Source organism: Asterias rubens, chromosome 3 (genome assembly GCF_902459465.1).
Source record: "Asterias rubens chromosome 3, eAstRub1.3, whole genome shotgun sequence".
NCBI lineage: Eukaryota > Metazoa > Echinodermata > Asteroidea > Forcipulatida > Asteriidae > Asterias > Asterias rubens.
The window spans coordinates 3,094,748-3,122,727 of NC_047064.1; the positions used below are offsets into that span (position 1 = coordinate 3,094,748).

The 27,980-nt window shown below is 38.9% G+C and overlaps 1 protein-coding gene across 1 annotated transcript in view; it reads left to right on the forward strand.

Annotated features, from left to right (window-relative positions):
• The first annotated feature begins 20,264 nt into the window (after nucleotides 1-20,264).
• The window catches only part of LOC117288167 (thrombospondin type-1 domain-containing protein 7A-like), a 116,788-nt gene continuing 109,072 nt past the window's right edge, over nucleotides 20,265-27,980 (forward strand). The window contains exon 1 of the mRNA XM_033768892.1: nucleotides 20,265-20,366. The gene's annotated coding sequence lies outside the window, so the exon portion shown is untranslated. The remainder of the gene's footprint in view (nucleotides 20,367-27,980) is intronic.

Genomic DNA, 27,980 nt, shown 5'->3' on the forward strand with positions numbered 1-27,980 from the left:
TTTGTTTAGTTTTGATACACTGATGGTTATCTTTGGTGAGTTCAACAACATTGTGAAGTTTTTGCTTTCATATTTGTGTGGTCTTTTATCAAACACAAAGAAAACTTTGGGAGTTTGTTCAAGGAAAAAAAAACTTTATTTAGCGGAATCAGTCTGAACAATTACCATTATTAGATAAAAAGAAAATTGAGTCCACACACAATTGTGTCTGAGGACATTTTGAATTGGACACAGTTGGAGATTTTCCACCCTCGGGCCTTTGTTCCCAGTCTGTGGTATTTTCACAGCGTTTTCCCCTGGTGTATTAAAACCATAATCCAATGAGACCCATCTTCCACCATCCAGATGTGTGCTTATCTGATCTCGCTGTATTCAAGATGGTGTGAATTTATTGGCTTGCTCCTACACCGCCCTGAGTAATTAGTAATTTACCGGTGTTAATTACTAATGCTTATTAAAAGTAGCCCAGTGGGGGGATGCGTTACCCAATTCCTGGGTTGATTAGGTTGGGAATATAATATAAATATATGAGTCATTGTTGTCGGAGAAGGAGGATCTGCATAAAATCAATATCATGGGTCTGTCTGAAGAGGGTGTCATCTACACAAAGGGAATGGGCAGTGGTGCGAGGAATGACTGGATTGGGTGATAACATTGTTTAGTGTTACAGTGGCCGTCCAACCATAGAGAAAGTCTTATGGTCCAACCATACAGCTTGGATCACACAGACAATATTAGATGGGTTTAGCAGATATGTTCACGCTTACTGGCTTAATCCCCGCGCTTTGTCATGGATGGTATGAACTAATGAGCTTTTGTTCCTACGAAGCGTGCAATAGTTGGCTTTAAATACTTCTTTTTATTTGAATTCATTCCACAAATCAATGATACATCACTGCACCCAGATAAAGAAACCAACTAGAGCCTAATTAGTTCATTGTAGCTCACAGGAAAGTCAATAAATAATTAACTTTTATGAATGAATGACATTCGTCATATTTATTAAACTTTTAAGAATCTTATTTCGCAACCATTACTGTTTGTGTGAGGTGCCTTGAGCGCCATTTCAGGCTGATGCTGCACTATACAAGTTCTTTATTATTTTTATCATGTTGTGATCCATATAACATACTACTTTAAAGACCCTTGACACTATTGGTAATTGTCAAAGATCAGTCTTCTCACTTGGTGTATCTCAACATATGCATAAAATAACAAACCTGTGAAAATTTGAGCTCAATTGGTCGTCGAAGTTGCGAGATAACTATGAAAGAAAAAACACCCTTGTCACACGAAGTTGTGTGCTTTTAGCTATGCTTGATTTTGAGACCTCAAATTCTAAACATTGAGGTATCAAAATCAAATTCGTTGAAAATTACTTCTTTCTCAAAAGCTATGTCACTTCAGAGGGAGCCGTTTTTCACAATGTTTTACCAATACTACCAACCTCTCCCCATTACTCGTTACCAAGTAAGGTTCCATGCTAATAAATACTTTGAGTAATTACCGAAAGTGTCCACTGCCTTTAAAATAAAAAATACTAGTTTGCTGTTCCAAAACTTAGTCACTCTAATACATCATTAATGATATAATAACATACTGCATTCACAGTTGTTCAATGTTTTTAAATATTTTGGTTCTTTTGACATAACCAACTGCTAGTGCCCATTGCTTGACCACTCCAGCAAGAAGTCCACATTCACAGGAAACAGAAATATTGTGTTCAAAGTTTTTGCAAACTCTACTTGACGATTTCATTTTAGAGCATACTAAAAAATAATACAAATTGCCTCACTTGTTGAACTTCCTTTCATAATCTTATCGTTCAAAAAATCATTGAATGTAAAACAAAAGTAAGAATTATATGACTGCATGTGCAGCAAGCAGCGTTGTTGCTTCAATTTCACAATCTAGGTTCTTGTGGCCTCGCTCTTTGTTCAGACGCTACTTATGGTCAAATTGCAAACTGCTTCAAGTCCTTCAAGCGAATTCAGAAGTATTTGTAAGGGTGTGGATAAATTTAAATGTCATCGCGCGAAGAGAAGAAAAAAAATACTAAATGGCTCTTGCAGGCAGATTGAGTTTGAGACTTGAAGTGGTTTGACTTCCTGGCTGCAGTTTGTTTTTGACAATCTGTTCTTCATTAAGAAAAGAAAAAAGAGCGTTGCTTTGCAATTTTGCTGAGATTCATTTGTTGTGCTTGATACAACTGCTATTCAGGGCTTGCTACTTACTCTCTTGCTCATTGTTGATATTTAACCATGAAGACAGACACTCAAGATGGCATTATCTGTAAATAGTTCTGACCCGCCCCCTCTCCACTGTCTTCTAGACTCCTCCTGTCGCTGTTTTTCAAGCATCTTAATGCTGAGAAAATTAGGTTTGTATAATGACATTGTTCAGCCATTTTTGTTAATGGTAATTTCACTTCATTTGTATCACATTCAGATGGGACGTATTTGTCCCAAGTGTTGTGTAATGTAGGTTAAAGGAACACGTTGCCTTGGATCGGTCGAGTTGGTCTTTGAAAAGCGTTTGTAACCGTTTGTTATAAATTGCAAATGGGTGGAAAGATGTTGTAAAAGTACAATACAATGATCCACACAAACATGCCTTGAAAATGCACGGTTTTCCTATTACCTTGTTGACTAACACGGTCGGCCATTTATGGGACCGTGTTAGTTCGCCAAATAAAAGGAAAACCACGCAATTTCTGGACAAATTTGTGTGGATCATTGTATTCTACTTTTAAAACATCTTTCTAGTCATATTCATTTTATAACAAACGGTTGCAAACGCTTTTTATACTGCCAACTCGTCCGATCCGAGGCAATGTGTCCCTTTAAAGAACCCAGTTGCACTTGCATTTCATTTCATATAATTTATACTGGTTGTAAAGAAAAGAACTCTTAGAAAAGTGAACCTAATCACTGTACTAGTCAAGAATCCTTTGGAGAGGAGACAAGGAAGGATGTTCTAGGTTTAGATGTGGGAGAAAACCCCCCCAGATATATTCCAAAGGGAAACACACGCAGTAAAGGTAGGGGCGGAAAAACCAAATGATTCGAACCGGGTCCTAGAGGTGGATTGCTAAGAGAGGGTGGTTTCCCTCAGTGTTTCTGGCAGTGGCTGCTGAATGTTCTGCAACACCTTGTAACCCTTATAAGGTGCTATTTAATTCAACAACCTTTTCAGAACCACCCCAACTCATTTAGAGATAGTCATTACATGGTGTTACCGCAAACTCTTCTATTTCTTATTTCCACCATGCAAAGTTTCAAATCCTACTCAACAACCTGTATTAAAATGTTTTGTTTGTTCAAGCCCTTTGGCGTAAAAATTATTATTACTTTATAATCTATGCTGTAATCAGTATGAGTAATTTACATTTTCCCTGCTTGTCCAGCGTTGTCTAGCTGTGGATGTCTCGCTTACATTTTCTGCTTTCTCCATAAGACGATCAGAGCATACTGACCGAAACGTCGAGTTGAAACCAACGGTTCTTTTCAGAACCACCCCAACTCATTGAGAGATATACTTGTGGTTTATTACTTTATATTTGGATAATTACCAATGTACGTTGTTTTTTAGTATCCTCATGGTTTCTACAAGAACTTGGAATTTTCATTTTGTTCGCAGAAGCTCATCCTTTTGAATAACAATAATTTTGTCTAAAATATGTCATCAAGAAGAAAGTGCAACACTGTTGACTCCATCAGTAAAGTGTTTGTGACAAGGAGTCTTATAAAATGGCCGGAAAAGTAGCGGATATGCCCTTGAACTCCGCAGCCAGTGTAAATACTTTAGCCCTGATACTGTTAATGATACAGTATTTCACCTTGGCAGTGATGTCTCCTTTTGCTTAAAGGCACTGGACACCTTTGGTAATTGTCAAAGACCAGTCTTCTCACTTGGTGTATCTCTGTGTATCTCTTACCGCAAACTTTTCTATATTTTTTTTTATATATACAATTTCTGTATTACTTTGATTTGGCTAAGTTTGCCTTCTTTTGCCTTTGCTTTGCCTCACTCTGACTTACTACTGCTAATAATAATTAGATTTATTGAGTGACTTATGCTGATCCAACCCTGAGGCAATTTACAACTTCTTAAAGAATATAAAGAAACTTGGATTAAAAAGACTAACATAACACAGACAATTATACATATAGGCCTATCGTAAGTGACACTATATATCATCAGTGATGCTATTTCGTCAGTAACACCATGAACTGAGTATGGTAAAAAAAAACTCTGCGTTCGGAGAAAATTGCGATTGAAGTAAAACTATTTTTGCAAACTGCTGTTTCAGAGACTGATTGCTATTATTTTTAAAGATGGCTTTGTGATGATGAGTAACTACTTCACAAATGCATACCTCACTTTGCAAACCATTGTGTATTTTTAATTAGTCAGTTTGTGGCGCAACCAACAATATATTATAAATATACCTGAACAAAGAAATATTGCCATATGGTACATAAAGTTAAAAATAGCTATGAGTTTCAAGAAGATCGTACTCATCGACACCAGCAGTAAAATTGAAAAAAAAATAGCCTGTTCCAAAACAATAAGAAATATCAGAACATCAAAATGATTTAAAAGGTTAAAGGTTAAACAAACTTGCCATTAGGCGATGAAAAGAGGAAAGCCCTCTTGATCACAACGATGGTTTCTTCAAGTCAATATTTCCAAGCGCTTTTTCCAAGAATTTGGTGCTGCACTTCAAATTTGATTTCTTTGCCTCGCATAGCTTCCAAGCCTAAAATCTGACCATTCTACTGAAAGTTTCTTGGTATCCCGATAACATACAGAAAGGCAATCTCTGCTCAAGTTAGACCTTTAACTTTGAAATCTATTATTGTACTATAAGGCCACAGCTTTCTTTTACACATATTGAGTGTCTACTTGAATGAACAACCTCTTCACCCTTCTGTCTCATGCTATGCCATAAACAAACTACCTGTTTTCAAGTTTTTCATGGACATTCTATCGTCCCTGGTTAGACTTCTTGCTCCTCGTCTTACAGCCTCTTCATAACTTCCAGGACAAAAATACACACAGTCGGGATATGTCTGTGTTGAACGAAGAAGAAAAAAATACACAGCACTAGCGGGGCTGACAGCGCTTAATGCATACAAACTACTTCGTAAATCACTTTCGGCGGGTAATGATATACGGGTTGGATCCTGGACTGTGGTACCAGGTGATCTAACATAACTTCACTGCCGACACTCATGGTAGGCCTTCCATATTGTTGCCCTTCGTTTTTTTTCTTCTTCTGGATCTTACATTTTCTTTGGATAAGGCTTTTATTTTTTACTGATGGGACTCATGAAGCATCAGCTAAGTTACAAGACGTGTCTCTGTGTGTTACTAGAGGGGACAGTTTGGGTTGCAGTTGGGTTACCTGCTGAGGTCCTTCCACCTTGCCGGTAACAAAACTAACAAACTTTCTGCTTGTTGTCTTCACTTGTTAACTGGAGTTTTTTAGACCACAAAAGCTGATTTTTGCCATATCACCAACAACATTAATGAATCTGACATTAGCTGTTTTTAACAAAATGCGTTTTTAGGGAAAGTATATGTTTTGGTTTGGGAATTGTTCAATTGGTTTAATCCTTTATAAATGTACAATAATACTAACCTGTGAAAATTTCAATGCAAAGGGTGGTCACGTTTTTGAGGGATTGCTGAAAATCTTGAGCGGTTTTATCCAAGCAGAAAGAATAATCTGTAGAAAACACAATCTGAGAAACGTATCTCAGATTCAAATTTTGGGGTTTCCAGCCCTAATTCATTTAACATTTATTCAGTCAGTTTCCCTTGTGGTTTATTACTTTATATTTGGATAATTACCAATGTACGTTGTTTTTTAGTATCCTCATGGTTTCTTCAAGAACTTGGAATTTTCATTTTGTTCGCAGAAGCTCATCCTTTTGAATAACAATAATTTTGTCTAAAATATGTCATCAAGAAGAAAGTGCAACACTGTTGACTCCATCAGTAAAGTATTTGTGACAAGGAGTCTTATAAAATGGGTGGAAAAGTAGCGGATATGCCCTTGAACTCCGCAGCCAGTGTAAATACTTTAGCCCTGATACTGTTAATGATACAGTATTTCACCTTGGCAGTGATGTCTCCTTTTGCTTAAAGGCACTGGACACCTTTGGTAATTGTCAAAGACCAGTCTTCTCACTTGGTGTATCTCTGTGTATCTCAACATATGCATAAACTAACAAACCTGTGAAAATTTTAACTCAATTGCTGGTCGACGAAGTTTCAAGAGAATAATGACAGAAAAAAACACCCTCCTTGTCACACAAGTTGTGTGCTTCAGATGCTTCAATCTGAGACTTCAGCTGAGGTCTCGAATTAAATTCAAATATTTGAGTGAGAAATAACTTCTTTCTCAAAAACTACGTTACTTCAGAGGGAGCCGTTTCTCACAATGTTTTATACTATCAACAGCTCTCAACTGCTCATTTCCATGTACATTTTTATGCTAACAATTTTGTTGAGTAATTACCAATAGTGTTCAGTGCCTTTAAGCTAGTTCAACCAGCTGGAGAAGAGGTTGAACAACAAAAAAGTGTAATGAACCCCTCCGAGAAACCGTGGTGTAATCTGAGCAGCGATTTACTTCCTCAAGGTCTTGAAGATGTTCAGTGGAGAGTAATGTCTCCCTCACCCCCCCCCCCCTTTCAACTTAAACCATTTTGTGAACACCCCCCCCCCCTCCCCCTCATTTGGATTTAATATTCTGATCACGTTGTGAGCATTAAGATTGTAATCTAACCGAGCAAATGCAGAGCCGCACTGTCTGGACACACTCATTATACGGGGACTTCGGGAGGAAATCTCAAGTTCGCCTCAAAAGTTCTTGATAATCAGCCGAGTACCCATCAGCGCACTTTGGTACGGAACATTAGACCAGAGCAAATACATGTTACTAGTCCTGATCCAGCAGTAACCCGGTAATGACCACTTAAAATGAATGCTCCAGCCCTTTTCTTATCCCCGCATCCTCAAAAGATTTCCAAAGTTTATAGCTCGTTTAATTGCCTTGGGTCAGCAAGATTACTCACGGTAACTTTGACGCCATATTTTGAAGGAGTGACATATTAATAATTTATGAGCTGTTGAGAGATGATTCTTTTTTTTTACGAAGAAGTTTTTTTAATGTCTTCATGAAAGAGTTAGAGCACATTCATTTTTTACATCCGGTGTAAAATCTATTTGAGAATGTAACCAAGAACATTTTTTTTTCTGCCATTATTTTGAAACATACCATATCACAACTTTGAGGTGGTTTTACGTGCCAGTAGTTTCACAAGAACACGTTTCTCAGGTCAATTAATATATAATTATATGGTTTGTACAAATAAAAAACCTTACATTTATAATGCTCAATATTTTTTACATAAAGACACTCCCAAATATCAAGAAAAAGTTTTTCAAGACTAGCCGATTTAAATTTTTTTTAAAATGTTGTTGAAATACAACTTCATAAACAAAGAACACAGCTCTATAATATGCCAAAAAAGTTAAAATCTACATGTAAAAATGAAATGAAAAAATAAAGGAATCATTAGCAATCATGACAAGGATGGCAACAGCACGATACAAGTCACTTGCCAAAGGTATCATCTTTCGCTCTACATTAATCCCTGTGTCTTATGTCTAATAGGTTCTAAAGCACTCCACTATGTCATGACGCATGCACATGACTACAAGACATTTTATCGTAATTAATTAAATTGGCTTAATGAAGACTTCCTCCCAAAGTCATGATGTGGCGTCCATTATTGCACAAAGCACATTAATACATTATGCACATTCACACACAATCAAATATATCAATTCGCACTGTACACTTAAGTCTGGGTCCCAAAGCCCCCTCATACAAATCTGTATTACATGTACATGCTTTTCATTTCAATGAAAGTTTTGTATTAAGTGATATGTTCTTAAAGACAGTGGACACTATTGGTAATTACTCAAAATAATTGTTAGCATAAAACCTTACTTGGTAACGGGTTAGTAATGGGGAGAGGTTGGTGATAAGTGTACCAGCTTGTTGTATGTGCTTTACTCAATGCTTGAGACATCTGGCTTTAATACATCCTATCTGAAGGATGCAGCAACAATGGTCAAGACTGAGACTTGAACCCACTCTTCTGCTGATTAGAAGCACCAGAGCTGAGTTCAGTGCACTTGACCGCTTGGCCATGACACACCAAACAATCAACCTGTCATGATTTTCAAAACAGGCTGTTATTTTTATGGTCTTTAAATGCAATTTTCCTTAACTTTCGTGATGTATTTGGTTGAAATTGATCTCTGAGGATAGGTACTGGTTTGAATGCACAAACAGTGATCTTTCAGATTGCAAATAGCAACTTCTTTAAAAAGATACTTACAAATCATACTTTTTGTCTAAAACATATTTATAACTGGCAAGACTGTAGTTTGTTTATAATGTTTATTCCTTGTGTGTATTTTTATATAGCATATGGAAAAGTCGCAATGTGTTTACCAGTACGCACCTTTTTTATTATTTATCTATACTCCATTATTGGTGTTGTGGAAACAAATCCCAGCACAAGTACTTAAGGTCAGCGTACTTCTATATTTTTGAAACGTGACAATAAACATCCACAAGAATGAGAGGCAGAGGACACTGTTATTATGCATTTTCGTCCATAAGGCCTATTGTCTAGTTTCCTGTATGCACCAACAGATATGAGTAGGTGATCATACAAAAGGAGCCAGACTATTTTCCTCCAAGCCTCACTTTGAATATTTATTGGATTGGAGCAAAAGCAATAATGGCTGCATCATAATAAAGGCTAGACTTGATGACAAGTCGTAAGGCGCTGCCTATTTGTTACTAACACACATTCTGCCGTTCATGCAACAGTCACAGTGCGATTATACACATGCAACGGTCGTAGGTAGTGCGTGGCAGCTGACCATAGAGCAATCACTGACTCTCACACACATACCGGGATCGAGGATGAGTGTACCGTCCCCGTGAACACACCTCGCTTTACAATTACCGACTTGATTTCAAGACTAAGTAAAGGCTAACATGCGGGTTGGTGATGTTGCTCATAAGACAGAATGGAACTTGTCTTTATCTTGGCGTGTCATGGCCGAGTGGGAAAGCACACTGGGCTCAAGCTCTGATGTTTCTGATGAGCAGAGTGTGGGTTCGAGTCCCAGTCTTGACTCTTGTGCGCCTTGCAAGACACTTAACCGTCATAGCTTCGTTCTTTGGATGGGATGTGAAGCCGTTTCGTCCTGTGTGTCGTGTAACCCATGTAAACGAACCCAGTTACACTTGTCGCTGAGAGAAGGTGGTTTGCCCCGTTTGGATTTGTTAGTGGCTGCTGAATGCATCGAAGCACCTTTGTAAACCCTTACAAGATGTTACACAAATGGGTCTCAAAATTCAAAACCTTCAAAAAAGCATTTTGAGACGCCTGTAAATAAAGTCCAAAACTAGTGATTACTATTACACTTTACCATGATTCACTCTGATCTCTCTTTTTTTCCACCCTGATCCATAAATTTTTTCCCCTCCATATTCCTTATTTTTAGCAGAGTTTGCCTGACGTGTCACCGTTCTTCACCCCAAAACATGCTATTAGGCATGTTCACCGTAAAACTTATTTCCCATGATTTGGTCACATATTCAGTGTGCTAAATTCGGCATAAAATTACAAGTATCTGCTTACATGCAGCAGCATGCTTTTACCCACGCTTAAAAAGTACAGCTTTTAGGGTATATTTGTAAGTATTTTATGGAAGAAAATTAGTTAAAGTAGGTCACGGCCCTTTGGCCGAAACAGAGGGGTATATAGTGTTCCTGATCCCAAGGGAGTTGGTTCAGCCCTGAGCGGTGATTGGTAGTGGTCCAGACAGAGTAATGAACCCTCCGGCAAGACCGCTCCTTGGCCTAGGTGCTGGTAATACAAGCTATGTTATAACGAGATCATCTCTGATATAAACTTCATATGAGTGTTGGGTGAATTAAATGCATTTGTGGTCTGCGGGGCCCTGGTAACATATCTAGAAGGGTTTTTAGTAATTGAATAGTTGAGATGTCTGGACTACAATCACAGTGGTCTTGACTCTTCATTAATGATATTGGGTCGGACGGAGAGCGGGGAAATGTTGAATGATGGAAACTCACGCCCTCATGATTGAGTTTCTTTTTGGTTATTGGATTAGCACAAATAACTTTAACTACAGCCTTTTTTGAAGTGCTTTTAAATATTACTGATGGCATTAGGGTTAAAAGGAGAATTGGAATTTTGTTGGAAAAGTGAAACAGCAAAGAGTGAAACAAGGAGATCTTGTGATGGAGAAACAGATTGGGGAAAAAAAAAAATAAGTAAAAATGTGTTTTACCTAGTATGTAGTGCAGACCTGAGAACAAAAGAGATCCACACAATGTGGAAACTCTATGTGGACTTACACACCCCCATATTGCGTTTTTACTCTTGTGAAGGATTTTATTTTATTTTAACAAAAGTGTATGCAAAACAGAGCTGGTTGCGTGTTTATTTTAAAACAAATTGCCATTCACTGTATATTTATCACGTCACAACATAACAATCAATTAGTTTCTAAAAGAAAAATGAAAATTTACATACAAGTACAAAAGGACGAAACCTTTACTACAATAGGAGCTTTTTAGCAGATGCCATACTGAGGAGTAAGAGTTTGAACGACTGAATTAAAAAAACATCTAAACAAGAAGGAGCTCTTTAACCTTTGTCACACTTCCATGTAGGGCTCCCAAGAAAAACGCCCAAACAAGACACAATTATTTTCTGAAAAACCCTCCAGAAACCCTTGATCAACCGTTCTCAGTGAACTGAAACCTCCACAACAGGCTTCCTTCTGCTGAGCTAAGGAATAAGAGTTTCAACGACTTAATTATAGGAACACCAATATAAAAAAAAACATGAGCTCTTTTTATAATAACCTTGGTTCCCCAAGATAAAAGCTCAAGTAAGAAACCCTCAACCAACCATTCTCAGTGGACAGAAAGCACCACAACAGGTTGCTCCCTAGTCTGTGTATAACTCTCTTAAACTATGCGTGCACATTCACGCAAAAGAGCTATTTACCAATTCATAGTTCCACTCGAAAGAATAGAAAAGACAAGTAACTTAATAAAGATGCATCATCATCGTATAATGAACTGCCAGTCAAGATGAACCTGGAGTTCATTGTACTTTATTAAGTAATCCTGTCTGATCATTGAGCGTGTTATAGGTTTAACAGCCGAGCAGGTAAAAGAGGATGAAATGCACCTCTGCCATTAGGACTACACAGTGTTCAATTAATTGGCTAAATTTAGTATTAAAAAGGGGTTTCATTTTGTTTTTCTACTGCTCCTTCACCCATAAAAAACAAATTTATCAAAGAGAAAGATGATATTTACATGTAGTTGAAAGATGGTATTTAGTTGTGAAAAATGGTAAATGTATTACACAGGATTGGTAGGGATTCAAAATGTTTTGTTTATTTTTAGTCGGAAAGCTTTCTGATTATGAAGTTCAGACTGGAACATCTGATTCTATTGCATCAATGACGAAATTCTTAAATACAATGATGAAAACAATGACAAAATACCTAGTTTACTTCTTGTTTTTCATATGAGTTCAGTTCTTAATTAACGCCTTCCCGTGGGTAACAAACACTGTGTATTGAAAACATGACCTAGGTATTGTGGTTGAGTTCTCTGTTTCTTATAAGTGCCATATCACTTATTCTGAGAAGTGGCTTTTGTTTCACGTAATTATCAAATCATGCTTGAAGGAGTGGTCTCATTGCACTGCCTTTGGATAATTAAGTGCATAAAATTACCTTCAGGTTCAAAATGCGTCAGCCAAAGTTTGCAAAGGGCACTGTTTCAAAGTGTTTGCATCTACCTCATCAGATACACAGCTTGGGGACCTACAATTTGGAGGTGCACACGTGTGCCTCCTAACCATTTGAGATTTCAATTTTTTGAAGTGAACACCTTTAAGGTGTTTGTACTCCATTCCTAAGAAGAAACTGAAAGTCTTCCTTTTTATGATAGAAATCTTAATTAGAATTTGAATTTAGCTCTATGTTGATGTTGTTATTGTTTGTTTCTCCGGCAGCCCAGCGATGTATACTCCACAGGGAGCTGAGAAAGATTTTAAAAAAAAAGCGATGTTGGTCCAGTGACAAGGGCACTAATTTTAAGTTTATTGATACAATTTTGTAAAAAAGCCCTATATCAGAAAAAAAATCATTGTTATTACTCTATCTTTTTTAATTTATCTTTTTTTATCAATATTATCTACATTATAGCTCTAAACCAAACTGAAAATGTACACCGAAATAGCTCTGACGTCTTTAGCCACAGCATCCACTGTGAACATTATCAGTGTACACGTATGTGTATAACCTCGCATAATGCATCATCAGTAGTAGGCTAACTACCTTCTGTACAAACACAAACTAATTCTCACCAGGGGGCTCATAAGCTCCAATCTGTAATTAGGTTCTATGGTGATGTAAGCCTCGACCATGGCAACATATTTTTTATTAATTTTCATCTGCATTTTTTTATTATTCCTGAAATGATTTCCCAAGGTCGTCGTAACAATAGTTTGTGTTTAGCAAGCTGTTCAGTATTGAGCAGTAGCAACTGTGCCCAAAAGGTGGCATGCTGGAAGGACGCGTCGGGTTTCCAGCGAGGACTTTTCCCTGATGACTCATGCCGGCAACCCAAACCTTCTCGCTCGTCTTTTTAAAAAATAATTTTTTTTGTCCCCAATTCATTTTGTAAACTTCCATCCCTCTAGTCTTATTATCCCATTTCATACCCCAGAATCGGCACAAATCTGTCACCCCCAAAAACGAGAGGAAAAAAGAAGACGAAATTTAGGGTAGAGGAACTTGGTTGATCTACTCAATCCCAACTGTGCCAAAAGCAGTGTCTCTGACAGACGATACTGCATCCCAGCGCCACCCGTCGGCCCGAACATATTCTTGTTTCCCACCCACTGAATTTACCATTTCTGACTTGGAGCCCTTTCTGAGTCTCCTCGGAGAAAACATGGCCTGCAGCGGGAAAAAAGTAAGAAGGGAGGGAAGAAAGAGGGTTGTTAAGGTGTGATCCCAGACGACCTCATATATACCTGCCTGAAAATGAGGGGTCATAACGAGAAGGGAAGGGAGCGACTTGATGGCGCGGGGCCATCCTATTATTTCCTCTTGGGGTAATCATTTACAAGGGCTGTAGGGGGATGCATCTTAATATTGCATCAGCTGTCACTTCGTCGATCGAGCATCTTGTCTATGTCCCGTCCTAAGGCCATGATTTTTCACAGTTAATTTCTTGCTCTTCTTCTTTTACCCTTTTTTCTTCTCCTTCGAAGTCTTTTTTTTTTTTCCTTCTCCTTTCTTCACCTTGTCCTCATGCGGCTGTCTGTGGATTTTCCTTCTCTGTTTCACCGTCCCTTTGCGGAGTTATGACGTTATAACTCGGAGCGTTTTAGAGGTAGACAGGGGAGATGTTTTCTGCCCGGTTTCACACAGGATAGGTTGACATTGTAATCATTGTGAAACAGGACAGAAGACTGAGGAAATGACTTTGTCCCAGAAGGAAATTGTGGCTTTTGTAAATACAGTGTGGTTGTATGCGTTTGCCCCCTTAAACGCTTTGGGGAGGACATTCTCCTATATGCCAAAAAGTGCAAATGGTGACATTCCCATATGTTCCTAAATAAACACTTTGTACATGTAGTAATCTTTTGTATGTGTTGTGGTAGAATAATTTCTTTCCTTTGAATCTAACTCAAGTTATTGTACAAATTGTTGTCCAACAGATTAGAAACAAACCCTGTTTGTCATTAAAGGAACACGTTGCCTTGGATTGGACGAGTTGGTCTATAAAAAGTGTTTGCAACCGTTTGTTATAAAATGCATATGATTGGAAAGATGTTTTAAAAGTAGAATACAATGATCCACACAAATTTGCCTTGAAATTGCGTGTTTTTTTTTTACTTTGTGAACTAACACGGTCAGCCATTTATGAGAGTCAAAACTTTGACTCCCATATATGGCCAACCGTGTGAGTCGACGAGGTAAAAGGAAAACCGTGCAATTTCGAGGCATGTTTGTGTGGATCATTGTATTCTACTTTTACAACATCTTTCTAACCATATGCTTTTTATAACCAACGGTTACAAACGCTTTTCAAAAACCAACTCGACCGATCCAAGGCAACGTGTTCCTTTAATATTCATCAGTTATTATTTATCAATCCCCTTCCCCCTCCTTTGTTACCCTCCTCTTTGTTCATCCCTTATTTTCTCTCTGTGTACTTTCATCTCTATCATCTGTTTTCCATCACTTGAGTGCTTTTGTTACGTACCTGTTTATGTTTTGTATTGTCATTGTTTTAGCCTTCAAGAAAGACTCTGCTAAGGTTGAAACATCAGTCAGAGGCAACTAATTATTTCTTGCATTAATGTTTATCAACAGATGCATATAATAATGATTCATGGTTATTGAGTAGCACTTTTCTTTTTCCTCATGCTTGTGTATGACTCACTTGTTACTTAGTGCTTTAAGTTTGTGGGGAAAGCACAGGTTACTAGAGTTAGATTCAAACCGTCAATCTAGACAATGGTGATAGAGTAGAAACCAACATATCATTTGTTATTACTGATGCAATTAACAAATCAACTAAGTTAATACACCTTGTCCATGGTTCCCCATTGTCACTTTTAAAAAGCAATATTGTGAATGTTCTTTCATAAATTTGATTTGCGAAAAGACTTGCAAAAGGATCTCCTATATGGCTGGAACCAACCACATTATACCACATTCAGTCATACGATATTATAAAAGCCATAATGTTTTTAGATCAAATTGAATTTGAATGAAAGGCATACATTGTAAATGGAAGAAATCTTTTCCACAATCAGATCTCAACTGAATGGTACTCAAAAAACCAGTGTCTAATTTACGAAATGCATATTTAGCTACGCACTCCGCTTTCCCATAAACAGGTCCAAAATTGTAGGCTCACCACACTTTGGAATATTAGATTCCCAAACTATAAGTAAAAAATATAGGACAGATTGCTTCGGGTCAGGAGCAGAGGAGACATTCATAGCCCATCTCCAACTGCAGTAAAATCAATCTGATTCAATTTCAGTCCAACATAATACAGATAACAGCGGGCGGGGGTAAGAACAGAGGGAGGGATACGGTTGTGGTAAGAGTTCACCAGCACATAGCTTAGGTTATTTAATGTTCTACCCCTCACGCTGAAAACCAGAGTGCCTTCCCATCGCACCCCCATGGGGACTTCCAATTTTCTAATTTTCGCTATTGATTACCGTCGGAGAAAGCCCATGCATTGTTGCTCCTCGCATCATGCCATCTAGCGTTATAGTGGCCCTCTGTAAAGTTCTTCATAACACTCGTGGGCAGGTGCGGGGATAAAAGGGCAAGAGTTGTTGGTCAATATATCTCATCTTCACCTCCCAGGTGTGGATGAGTCTAGCCCCCCTGTGGTAGGGGCAGCAACGCTGTAAGCATAGTGTTTCACAGGTCTTTCTGCAACTCGATCCGGCTCCCTTTGTGAGTGCTGAGTCCCCCCTTCACCAACTGAGTAAATACTCAAGCCTCTTCTGCGCAGCGTCTGGACCTGGCAATTGTGATTGATTCCGCACCCGCTAGTGTGTCCACGCATTTTTATGGTCGAGCGCTAGAGCCAGTTACTGTTTGATCAAATCGGAATGGGTATCACAAAGAAACGGGGGGGGGGGGGGGGGGGGGGGGGGAGTGGGCAGAGGAAAGACAAAGATGGATATATCCAAAAGAACTCGGTCGTCACTTATCAAACACAGACCTTTACTTGTAGATTCTGCTACGGTTTGAAGAGATGGTTCAGCGCAGAGCTTGTCATCAAAGACTTGAGCACCTCAGAGAGTGGTTTGTACACTTTGCCATGCACAGCGTTGTTAACCACTCTCTCTCTCTCGGTAAGGCTAAACATGTAGTGGCTGAACATGTAGAGAGTCATGGAGTGGACGAGCACGAACGCTTTTAATGCGACAAGAGTTCTAGGTGTTTGTAAAGAAGTGCTGTAGTTTCTGGTGGTGCTTGACAGGTTTTATTTTCTCTGTCTCTGTCGGATTGAGGATGAACTAGATTCATGATGGGGAATGACTCTGATTTGTCATAATTGCTGGGCCCGATTTCATAGAGAATATTGATTGATTGATTGATTTAATTGACTGAAATGGTTTATTTAAAAACATTTGATGAAAACAGCTTGAAGGCTGATAAATCATGAATTAACATATTATGCAAAAAACAAAAATAAAAGTACATAGAAAAAGCCAAAAGCTGAAAACATTTCAGCATAGCAGAAATGAGCAAGATACCAGTCACAAATTTTACGTGTGATATGGTAGTTTGGCTGGTAACCTTACTCTGGTCAGCATAATAGTGTTTGCTTAGCTACTTTTGTGCTTAAACAGCTCTATGAAATTGGGCACTAGGCATGAATCATTAACAGCTAACTAGAAATGGAGAACAGATTACATTTCAAATGAATACAAGTACATACTGTTGCAGTTTGTTTCTTGGCTTTTATTGCCCATTTGATGAGCTCGGGAAGCTGTAAAATATCTAGTAAAAATTTTATTGGGTGATACTTTGGATGTTTTATGAAATGCTAAGAAGATGTTTAGACGTCTGTATTGTTGACACATTTATAGTGTACAACATAAATCAGAACTAACATTTGCACCCCTCCCCCAATTTTTACGCCCGCCTGGCGAAGCAAGCCTAAGATATTATATGTTATAATATTCGCAACCAACGTTTATGTTTGGTGTGATCAACCACATACGAACCCATTGTGTGAGTTATGAGAAAATAGTGATCAAAATTTTCAGCATGTAAAATGTAAAGTGTCCTTGGTTGTAAACCTAAACTAGCTGGGTGCTTTTTTATTTATTTTTTATATTTTTTATAAACAAGTTTTCAGACACAGTTTTCTTGAATCTGACTTCATTACAGAAAGACATACTTTACAGAAACAATTTTTATAAACTGGTATATAAACTTCATATCATCAAGCTCTTGGACATAAATTAAACAATGATGTTTTTTTATCCTGTTGAATTGACATTGTCATATTTTGGGTTGTCATGGGTACAAAAAAAAAACGGTTTGTGGTCAAGAAGAGACAAATGAGTCAGAGGTGTTCAAGGGTCGTACTCCTTAAAAGCCCTTACATTAATACCTGAGAAAAGGTTGTCTCTCCCTAACATCAGTGGAGTAAATTTCTATCCACCCACCACCAGTCCCTACTTGACCCTTCAAACAAGTAGAACTGTCAAATAGCACTCCACACTAAAGCTAAAATCAGAAACTCACTACCCGAGCTCATACGCCGTGTAAAATTTACCTATTCATATTTGTTGAGGCGTCATATAGCCTTTGAGAAAGACTCTTCTAGGGTCGAAACGTCAGGCTGTTAACTATTTTTTGCGTCAAATTTCAATAACATACGCGTGCAATAGCTTTATGTATACTTGCGTGTACTGACTGTACTTTTATTGGGGTTTGGTGCACGATGATGTGGTGATCCTGTGAGTGGCGGAACGTTTGTCTGACAGCCAGGTGTTTCAAGCAAAATTGATGGTACTAGTGTGGAATGCTATTGAACCCAAAATGGTGTATCGTTACTTTCATATGATTCATACAGAACACTTCACACTTTTACTTTAGCATAACATTCATCTGCTTAGCAGTGAGACTCTTGTGTGACTTCGCTGAAATGTGTAATAACATAAAGATTGGCCTGAATCAAGATGACCCATGATGGCCACATGACTCAGTCTCGAGTGGCATTTTAAGAGTGACCACAGTTTGCAATTCCAGCTTCATGATGATGAGTGGATCCCATCTAACGTGACGCCATTGATTTTTTCCAAAGCTTCCCCTTGTCTAAATTGTCACCATTGCATAAACACTATCAATGGCAATCAATACTGGACATTAATACCAACTCACTCCTCTAGAGGTAAATTAATGACCTCGCTCATTAGTCGAGACGTCAGCTCACACGAGAGAGACCTCACCTGCCGAGCGGATAATGACGCTAGTGGACAGGGCAAGAGTGCAGTAGCGCAATCTACTGGAAATAACCACTCAACCTGTTAACATGAGTACTAATTTATTTAATGACTATTGCAATTAGCGGCTGTGTAATTAGTTGTGGGGTTTACAAGCAAATAAGGGACCCAGTATTAAGAATATTGGATTTCCCATTAGGCATTATGACTGCGTTTCACACCTTGGTTACAATCGATGACTTATAATGCAGGGGCTGTAAGGGTGAATGGCTAAATGCACTTACTCACAGTAAATGCGCGGGGTTTAGCACCCTTAAAAGGTTTACCCTCTTGTAGTTCAATGAACCTCTAGACCTCTTTGTTTGTCATTTCCAAGATTTTTGTTTATGTGAAAAATGTAGACACATCTGTATAGATTATTTGCTTTCATTTCGTCACTGTTTTCACGAAGTGGCAAATCTGCATGTTTAACAGCAATGAGTGAGAACGTCAAGTATTGTAAAAAAAAAAAAAAACAAAAAAACAACTAAATTTTGCGATATTGGACACATGTATTGGTTTAAAAAAATAGTGAAGATTTGTAGACCGACACAAATTGTAGGGTTATTACACCCTTCTGATGGGTCTTGACATCAGAACTGCATGTGACTAATTCAAATGAACTACACAATGCAAAATCATTCATAAGTAATTAGCATACTTTCAATAAACATGGAGCAAATAATCTGGTACATGCTGTTTTTAAGATGTGACAAAAGGAAAAAAGAATTTGCTTTAACAATCCGCTGTATTAACTGGGGTTTAGTGTTGATTTATTAGGTTGTCTTCAAATTCATAAATGATGCATCTCATCAATAGCAGATGAAAGTATTAAAGTCTTTTCAAATCTTGCTGAAGAAAAGTTGCAGACATTAATCCTAGATAGGTCAATGCTTTGATGTTTCTCTTGATCGATCTCATTTAAAGCTGAACCAATTTTGTCCTAGTTGGGTAGAGCAGCAGGCAAGATCCTTTTGGGGTATTCCCCTGTCGACCTGAACAAGCTAATCCCCTCCGAAGCCATCCGCACTCCCATTAAGGCTTCTGCGGAATGTTACTGCCCTACCAACCAATTGTGAATCTAACGCAGGGGAATTTTCAACTTTACTCGAACCGTGCACCCCCTACGGGGCCATCCCTAAAATGAAGCTTGTTTAATCCTGACAGTGGGGGTACGCTGTCTAGCTGTGCACAGCCAGTGCAGGCCACGGCACACTTCACTGAGTGACAGCTGAACCTGACAACCCTAACTATATATGACATGACAGCCTCATTTCCCTGGACCAATTAGTGTGTGGAGTTGCCGCACTCTTGTGTCATCAATTTTCCCTCCAAACCCCAAAGAGAAAATTCAACCAAAAATATTTGATTTATTTATCCAACTAGGAAATTTTAGCCCACTCTGTTAATGGAAAAATCTCGTCGAACCCTACCACCCTCAGTGTTCTGGTCCTGTGCTAAACAGTTGGGCAAACTCCCGCGAGAATAATCATATTTTTTAGGCAGGCCTTGTAATAATAACCAGAATTACAAACAATAACATGTTTTCCTGCTGGAAAACCTGAGCGATAAAAATGGAGAGGAACAAAAATAAGAGCATCTCTCGCCAATTGTATCTCCCAGTCCCCCCTAAAGTGGATTGCGACCAGAAACACAGTGTTTTGTTACCTTTGAGTGTATTTGTGCAGAAATTACCAGCCGAGGTTAAAAGCCCCCATCTCCCCTCCCCCTTTGCTGAGCAGCGCTGGAGTGTTGACATTACATTGGTGGGCAACTCCGCTGGATCGCTGCATCGCGCTCGCTTCTGCGCTCCCCCCTCTCCTCCATCATGTCACATGCTAAGCACGAACGATAAGAAAAGCACCATGAAGCCAAGTTAAATTTGTTCTAAGGCCTTCATGTATAATTCCTGACAGCCCCCCACAACGATATATTACATAAAATGAGTCATCTCTCCTCCGTGGGGGGAGAAAATATCCTCTTTCTAGACCCACATCACAAAAAATGTCCTCCCCTTCCTCCTTCGTTCTTAATGATAAATCCTCCCCAATTTTCCTCATTTGTGTTTAGGTTAAAGTGTGTACATAAGAGGCAGAGAGTAGAAAGAAACAGATCTGGAGGTACTTGAAGTTGCACCGTGCGTAACAATCGTCTTGCCACACAGCGGAGGTAAGCCTGATTGATGACCAGGACTTTGTGTTCTGTGGTCGTCGTTATTATCCTTGGTATGTTTCACCTAGATTTGTATTAATTTCACCCGTCCCCGCAAATGGTGTGCAAAGTATTATCAAAGCAGATTATATGGATCGGTGAAGATTGGAGATGCCTCCCCCCCCCCCCCCCCCCCCCATTTATCAGTATGACTTTGGCAATTTCTCACTCGAGTCTAGTTTTCTATCTGCCTGTGTGATCTGAGAGGGTGAAAAGAAGGTACAATCTAAAGTTTTAGAAGTTGTATGTTTATTTGAAACACAAGAAGTGCATTCTCTTTAGTACGTTTGTGTTGTGTTTTCATTTGACTAATTGCGCTAGGAGCGAATCATGAGGCAACTGCACTTTTTGGAAATTTTAATCTACAAGTACATAATTATTATATTTAAAACAATTTGTAATAGCTGTCCATAGAGCAGAGGTAGCTAATTAGATTCCCAACAGCATATATAATTGTCATGGTCATAAACTATGTTAACCTCAAATAATTGACAAAATAATAAATATCACACAGGTAAAACTCCATATGGTTGGGACCACAATGGTCCATGAAGTTGAAATTTGCGCGAGACTTTCACAGTCTATTAGTGAAACGGTATGTTGAGAAATACTTAACTGGTAGGTCAAAAAAATCAGGTGTTATTTGATCTCCTGATTTGTTTGATGAGAACAATAATTTTCTTTAACTCTGGGCAGGAAGTGACTGACATGAAACCTGACTTCACAAAATTAAGTGTATCAAAAGACTATCTGATGTTTAGCCAAGTGTTTTTTAAGTTACAATTAAAGTATGTTATGACTTGTTTGTAATGCCATTACAAAATGTTTACATTTGTCTGCCTTCCCCTAATAAAATCAGTTCAGTAATCACTTTCCCCCAACAAAATTACTGTACAAATATTGAGTGGCTGACCAACAACAGGTCCATTTACACAAAGCCAGCATTAGTTTTCCCGCCAAATTATGAAAGACAAACTTTGAACCTGTACATGTACATCCGGCCCAAGCCACCTGCATACAATACACTTGTAAGGGTTATTAAATCCGATTGGTTGATTGGGTTGTTGTGTCTCCATAATGTCAAATTTGATTGGTTAATAGTAGGTTATCAAACCATCACAAGTATAAAATTATTTGGCGGACCAAGACACACACTCAGCGCTCTGCCCGTGTCCTTGTTAGAGTTAATGGTTCAAGTTAGTACAGTCTTTTTATGGTACGTGCATCCTTCAAATAACTGAATGCTAGATATATTTGGGGACGGGAGGGCATACGTAGTTCAACTGTTCTACCATTTGTTCTGGCCAGTCTGGTCAGGTCGGTTGATACACGCTGACTGACGAAACAGACTCTCAGCGAAGCACGTCTGGTTTGTTCATGTTCCCGGGCATGTTCAATTACGTGTGCGGTTATTAATTTTGTCCTTGGGAGCAATATCCGTAGGCCATCTGGCAAAACTTTTCACAAGATTCTTAGAGAGGCTGCGAAAACGAAGAGTGCATCACCACTCTGCCATAGACAGCTTAGAGCACAGCTCAAGAGTCGTGAACAGTGTTTTTTTTTACATTGTAGTTGATTAATAATACAAAAACACTCTTGGAAAAACGTTTTGTTTAGATGGATTATAAGCGTGAAACATCCGTGCGCTTGTGCCTTATACTCGTGAAGTTGTCAACTCCATACCTGAACATTAATAAATGTCCTTGCCAGTATGTTCTAACATCACTTCGCCAGTGAAGAGGTTTCACGCTTGTGTTTTCTGAGTAAGTTTCAAACGCCTGCATTTACTTTAATCATTCCATTCCACATACTTCAAACCTATTAATGTTGTACATCGGGTAAGGGTCACATCAAAGGCGAATGTAGCATACTCCGGATGCATACCGGGGGGGGGGGGGGGGGGATCTCATTGCACATGACGGAGTAGATAGTATTCTACCGGAGACAAGTAGGGCAACCACATACTCCTTAAATGTCTAAGCCATTAACACACTTCATCTAACTTGGCTAAAGCAAACTTCATTCCTGTCTTTGTCTAACGAACGAACGAACGTACGTACGTACGAGTGTATGTGGGTTTCGTTTCAATACCACATGCTATGAAGAGTGACTGGAGAGAGTTGTGTCTCGGGCATTTACGACATATGATTACATAAATGTCTATGCACCTGCTTTTTAGGATATAAGCACTGGACAGCTTCAAAAAGGCACTGCACTATTGTTAATTCTAGTCTTGATACAGAGTCATTTTCTCCGCACACCCTCTGTTATGCGTCCATTGAACAGCCCCGCGCCCGCAGTGGTTTCAACTGAGGGAAAGTACAATTGTGGAAGTTTGATTTGCACAAATTGGTTTAGAGTGCCTCGTGGTAATAATAAAACCTCACAAACCTCATAGTGATTCTGAAATCCCAATTTAAGTAGCTGTCTGCTGATAATGTAAATGACTTTTGAACAATTTGGAACCGTGGACCCAATTTCATAGAGCTACTTAAAGGTAGGGTCATAGATTGGTAATTTCTCCAAACATTAATGACCACATAAATTTACTTTGTGAGAAGCACTGCAGCTGTTGATAAAACAAACTATTTTGAGAAAGGACTTCTTTTTACGTAATTTGGTTTAGAAAATCTTCTCTCTCAAAAAAAATCTTGGGTCAGATTTCTGAGGGTGCGTGGCTGTCCACAAATGCTGCAGTCCAAACATACGATTGGTACCCACTGTTCACTCGCTGAAATGGATGGATTTGACACTCAAATTTTGAAATTACCATGACAGTTTGGTGGTTTTAATTCAGCTGAAACTTTCACATGCAACTTTTATGGTATCTTTCTTTATAACTTTACCTATATATCATCATTACGTTGAACAAAAAAATTTAAGTTACAAGTCAAGCTACCATACCACTTGAACTGTCTGTGACTGAATTCCTGCTATGTTTGGCTCACCAGAAATTTGTTAAACGCAAACTTTCATCTGAAGCAGCTCTATGAGTTCGGGCCCAAGGTTCAGTTTCTTTCTTTACTCTTGTGGTGTCAACTGACAATATCATGTTTGAGCCACACGCATTAAATTGCGTTTCGTAGAACTCTGGTGGTAGGGACACCGATGGGTGTTTGTAATTAACTGAGAGCTAGAATTTCAGTTGTTTGTGTTAGAAATAAAATATTAATGTTGTTGTTACATCACTGGCTGTTATATGAACAACCACAACTTTATAGGGTGGTCTATTCGATGCATAACAGTGAACGATTTCCCTTGCATATAGCAGATCAATTTGCTACACAAAATGTATTAGTCGCTACTCAAAAATCACCATTTGCTGCTCAATATGAAAACATTCAGTGTGCACAAAACAAGTTAAGGCTAAATATTTTGCTATGCAAAATTGGTGGCCGAACTTGTTCCCTGCATGATAATGTGCCTAAAGACCCAAGAGCTCCAAGTGCACACTTTATACACAACCGGCAGTGTAGGCGTTAAAAGGCGATGATACAGAAATATTAGTTTTTCAGATGTGGGAGGAAAAACTCACACGACCAGATCTGGGACTGACAATTCAATAAAAACGGAAGCTCTTCTCTGAGGGTGGAATCGAACCAGGGTCCACAGAGATGAAAAGCAGGGAAAGAAAGCTCCAAACTCTTTTAACACTGACTATGAACTCAACTGAATTCAGCTTAACTAAATTGAAATTCCACAAATTTGAGCTCAGCTTGCCTCCCCTGTCAAACCTTGAAGTGCATGGACCAATCAATTATCATTTAAGCTTTTAAAGTCAATACATCAAGTGTATTCCCTTGTACGTCTTGTTCTCCTTAACTGTATATTCCACAATGAAACAGTTTCTAATTGCCGAGTCATTACACTTTTTCCGTGCAGCTGAATTCATATTTTTAATTTGTCGCTATTGACAGCGTTGGAACTCCTCTGTGAAATCACCTGGCATTGCATGGCCCACTCCTATGGAATCTACCCCTCTGAGATGACAGCCATTCCAGCGTTGTGGCAACCATTCGAACGTTGCGTTAGCCGTAATCCCTGTCAATTATACAGTTTGGTCTCTCTGGGGTTTCTATGTGAACCTCATGTCCACCTATTTGCACAGGCTGGAAACCCTTTAATGCACTGTACTTGTTAATGTAGCATTTCCAATCAGTAGTTACTCCGTTCAATCATGCCCCTGTCTGGGGTTGTCTTGTATCCATTGAGTTTGCACGCTTTCATCTTGTTGCCACAAGCACCACTAGAGCCCAATTTCATGGTTCTGCTTACCGCTGAATTCTGCGCTTACGGTCACCATTCTCAGCTCGCAGGACAAGTGTCAGATTTCTGTGCTAGCTGTGTAAGCGTAGAATGCCTAGTAACGCAATATAAGTAGAGAAATGTCTCTCCTAGCAGCACACAAGAGCGCCGAAGCTACATCACTTATTACCGAAGCTACATCACTTGTTTCCATGGAGGAAAGACTTTGTCAAAAGGCTGTGAAATCAACTTTAGAGAATCTGTAGACATCAAGTCAAAACCTACTTGTGCTAGTACATGACCCTGTGAAAAGTTAATAGCAACAGCTGTCAGTTCCAGTTGTGCGACAAATCAGCGGGTGGGAGGTGAAGTCTGCAAATTTACATTGGTGGATTTAAGAAGCACTGGCTTCCAAGCTAAAGACCGTGCAGGTCTTGCGCGTATTAGACCATTTTGGTCACATTTATATGTACATTTTGTGGGGCCGAATGTTCAAAAACTTGGGGTACTTGTACCATCTACATGTATTGCAAGCCTCTTTATAACCCATGGCTTCCACACAATTTGCAGTGGTGCCATGTGCTTTTGCTGTGGTGCCCTTTGCAAATTTCCAATACAAATTTACATTTTCATTGTAGAAGTGCCCCGTAACAAAAAAAAATTACTCTGACTCTTCAAGATAAAAATTCAAGGAAGGCTGTTGACTACCAAAGAAACAGCACAAAGTAACGCATCTTCAGTATGGATGTGATGTATAAGTTCATTTAGTCGTAGATCAAACCACGAGGGAGTTTCAACCTTCGTGATTAAAACAAGAGTATGAGTATTTTAGATTGGGATGTGGGATGTTCACTTCATACTCACAAAGTTGTCTGTTAATTTAGTCGTGTAGTAGACAAGGATATGAACATTTTGGATGGGATGGTCATCAAAGTTTAATCCTTACCCAAGGAGTCCTCGTTGAGTCTTTAATTTCAATCATGTCATGTGCGAAGGGAGGGAGTGTTAAGTATTGTTAGATTAGGGAATCAATCCATCTGATGAGAATGTAGAATGCTTCATCCACATAGGCCCTGAGGTGTGACGGGTCTATCAAAGACTTTGCGCTCTCGTCAAACTCTTATTGGAATATTTTCTTCTTTGAGATACCCAGTCTTCAATCAAACTGATTGTTAGAATAACGAGGTTCTTGGGCTTTGAGGCACTGTATGGTAAGGTATCAGTACAGTCTCTTGAAGATGACTAGAGCAAGCTAGTCGAAACGTTGTGACCAATTAAGACTTCACTCCATGGTAGTGAGGTTAATAGTGATCATATAAGCTCAAGTAGTTGTCCCAGCAGATTTTCTACCTTCAGCCCAGGTACATGTAGTAGTTGAAAAGCAGGACAGTTCTTTTCAGAACTGAGAAGTCTCCTGAAAATCAAAAAATCTACTCTGCGATAGTAGAATAAATAGCAACGCAGTTTTTCTAAAGAACAAACTGTACCTGGTAAGTAGACATACACACATGGTGTTGCCACAAACCAAATATATAATGAGGTTATTCTTGACACGGACTGCGAAGGGAAGGAGACGGAAGTAAAACGCTACCTCCCGGTTGGAAATAAAGTTTTCATTACTTCACATGATCGCCTGCTCAGGGGACTGTCCTATGTAATTGTTTTTGTCGGGTTTTACAGTTTGCATGTTGATGTCACTCTATATATACATGTATGTGTAGCTTACATGTGATGCTGATGAGCACCCAAGATGAAACTGTGAACTAATGTGCCTAAATCAAGGGATTCCTTTGTTCTAATTCACTTTATAATCGGATGTTTGATGTCATAATAGATTTTAAATTTGCATCGGTAATAAAGAATATTAATGAGTTTTTTTTTACCCATACACCGATGTGAGTTAGCACTGTATACTCAGTAATTTCCTGAGTTCTGTGAAGAAAACAAAATATCACAGGCATTTTACTCGGGTGGGATTCGAACCCACGACACTTGCAATTCTAGAGCAGTGTCTTACCAACTAGCCTACCGAGATTGCCCGGTAGCTAGAGGCAGTTCGAATCCTATGTTTTGATGTCGGGAACAATTCTTTTGCATTGTTGCAGCATAAAAGGTTTGGCGTAGTGGAATATTTCCTCGCCTTCCACCTCTAGGACCTCTCGGTTCAAATCATCCCAGGGCACTCTGTTGTCTCTGGTTTCTTGGCTGGTATTGTGATTAAGTTGGCTTTCCTGAAAATCCTTGACTTCACAAGCAGATTAAATGAAAAAGTGCTGAAGTCTGATTTCTGATTATTTTTTTACCCTTGGCCGAAATCTGCAAAATTGTGATTAAATAGCCTTGTAAGTTCATTTTAGCCAACACCATGTACATGTACATGTAGGCCAGCCCTTGTTATCAACAAAATGTTCTGAATTTGTCCAATGACCAAATATTATGCCTGGTTTCCTGACAAGGTTTCATCAGAAAATGAAATTCAATTTCTAATCCTAAAATTGAGCCAAACAAGTTTAGGAAGCACACCTTATTGTGGTAAAGAGTACATTAACAACAGGTTCCAAAATGTTTTTCATCCACAAGTTTTACACAACGTCCTGAACTGCTTTTTATGACTAGCACCCTCATCTGATGAAAAGTAATAACCCGTGACACTTTTTACGCTTCCCGATGCTGAACAAAACATCCACAGTTATTCACCATGTACATCCATGCTTAAGCATATGTCATTGGAATGCACGTTTTCCCCGATGAATAACAAATTTTGGCCCTTAAAATTTCAAAGCATCGGGTGATATCCCCCAGCTCCTGAAATCTGATGAAACGGGAGAGTTTTGTACACTTTTAAGAGCTCCACACGCAGAGAGATCAAGTCACTCGCGGAATACATCAATGTATAATGGCCATCCTGAAGCAGGGCTTCTCTTAGAAACATCATTTGGACCAGATAATCGTCGATAAAGCTCCATCCCCCCTTCTCTTGTGTAACGTTCCCCGGTGCGGATCGAATGACGACCACTTGCTTCCTCACAAACAATAGCCGAGATGCTTTTGAAAAGAGCAACGTTCGTTCTAGGGAAGAATGCATTCACCCATGACCCGTTGAATGGCGATGATGTTACCTCCCACTCCCTCCTCTTTGATCTCTTGCTTGCATTTCTTCAAAGCATCACATTGTGTGTCCTGGAAAACAGGGTATGGTTTCAACCGATCTCTACTTTCTATTCTATTAAGAAAAAAGTCCAGAAAAAAGAAAAAAATATTAGACAATCTTTTTATTTGTCACATGACACCTGCTGGGATTCTGGGATTAGAAAATGGCAACACTGG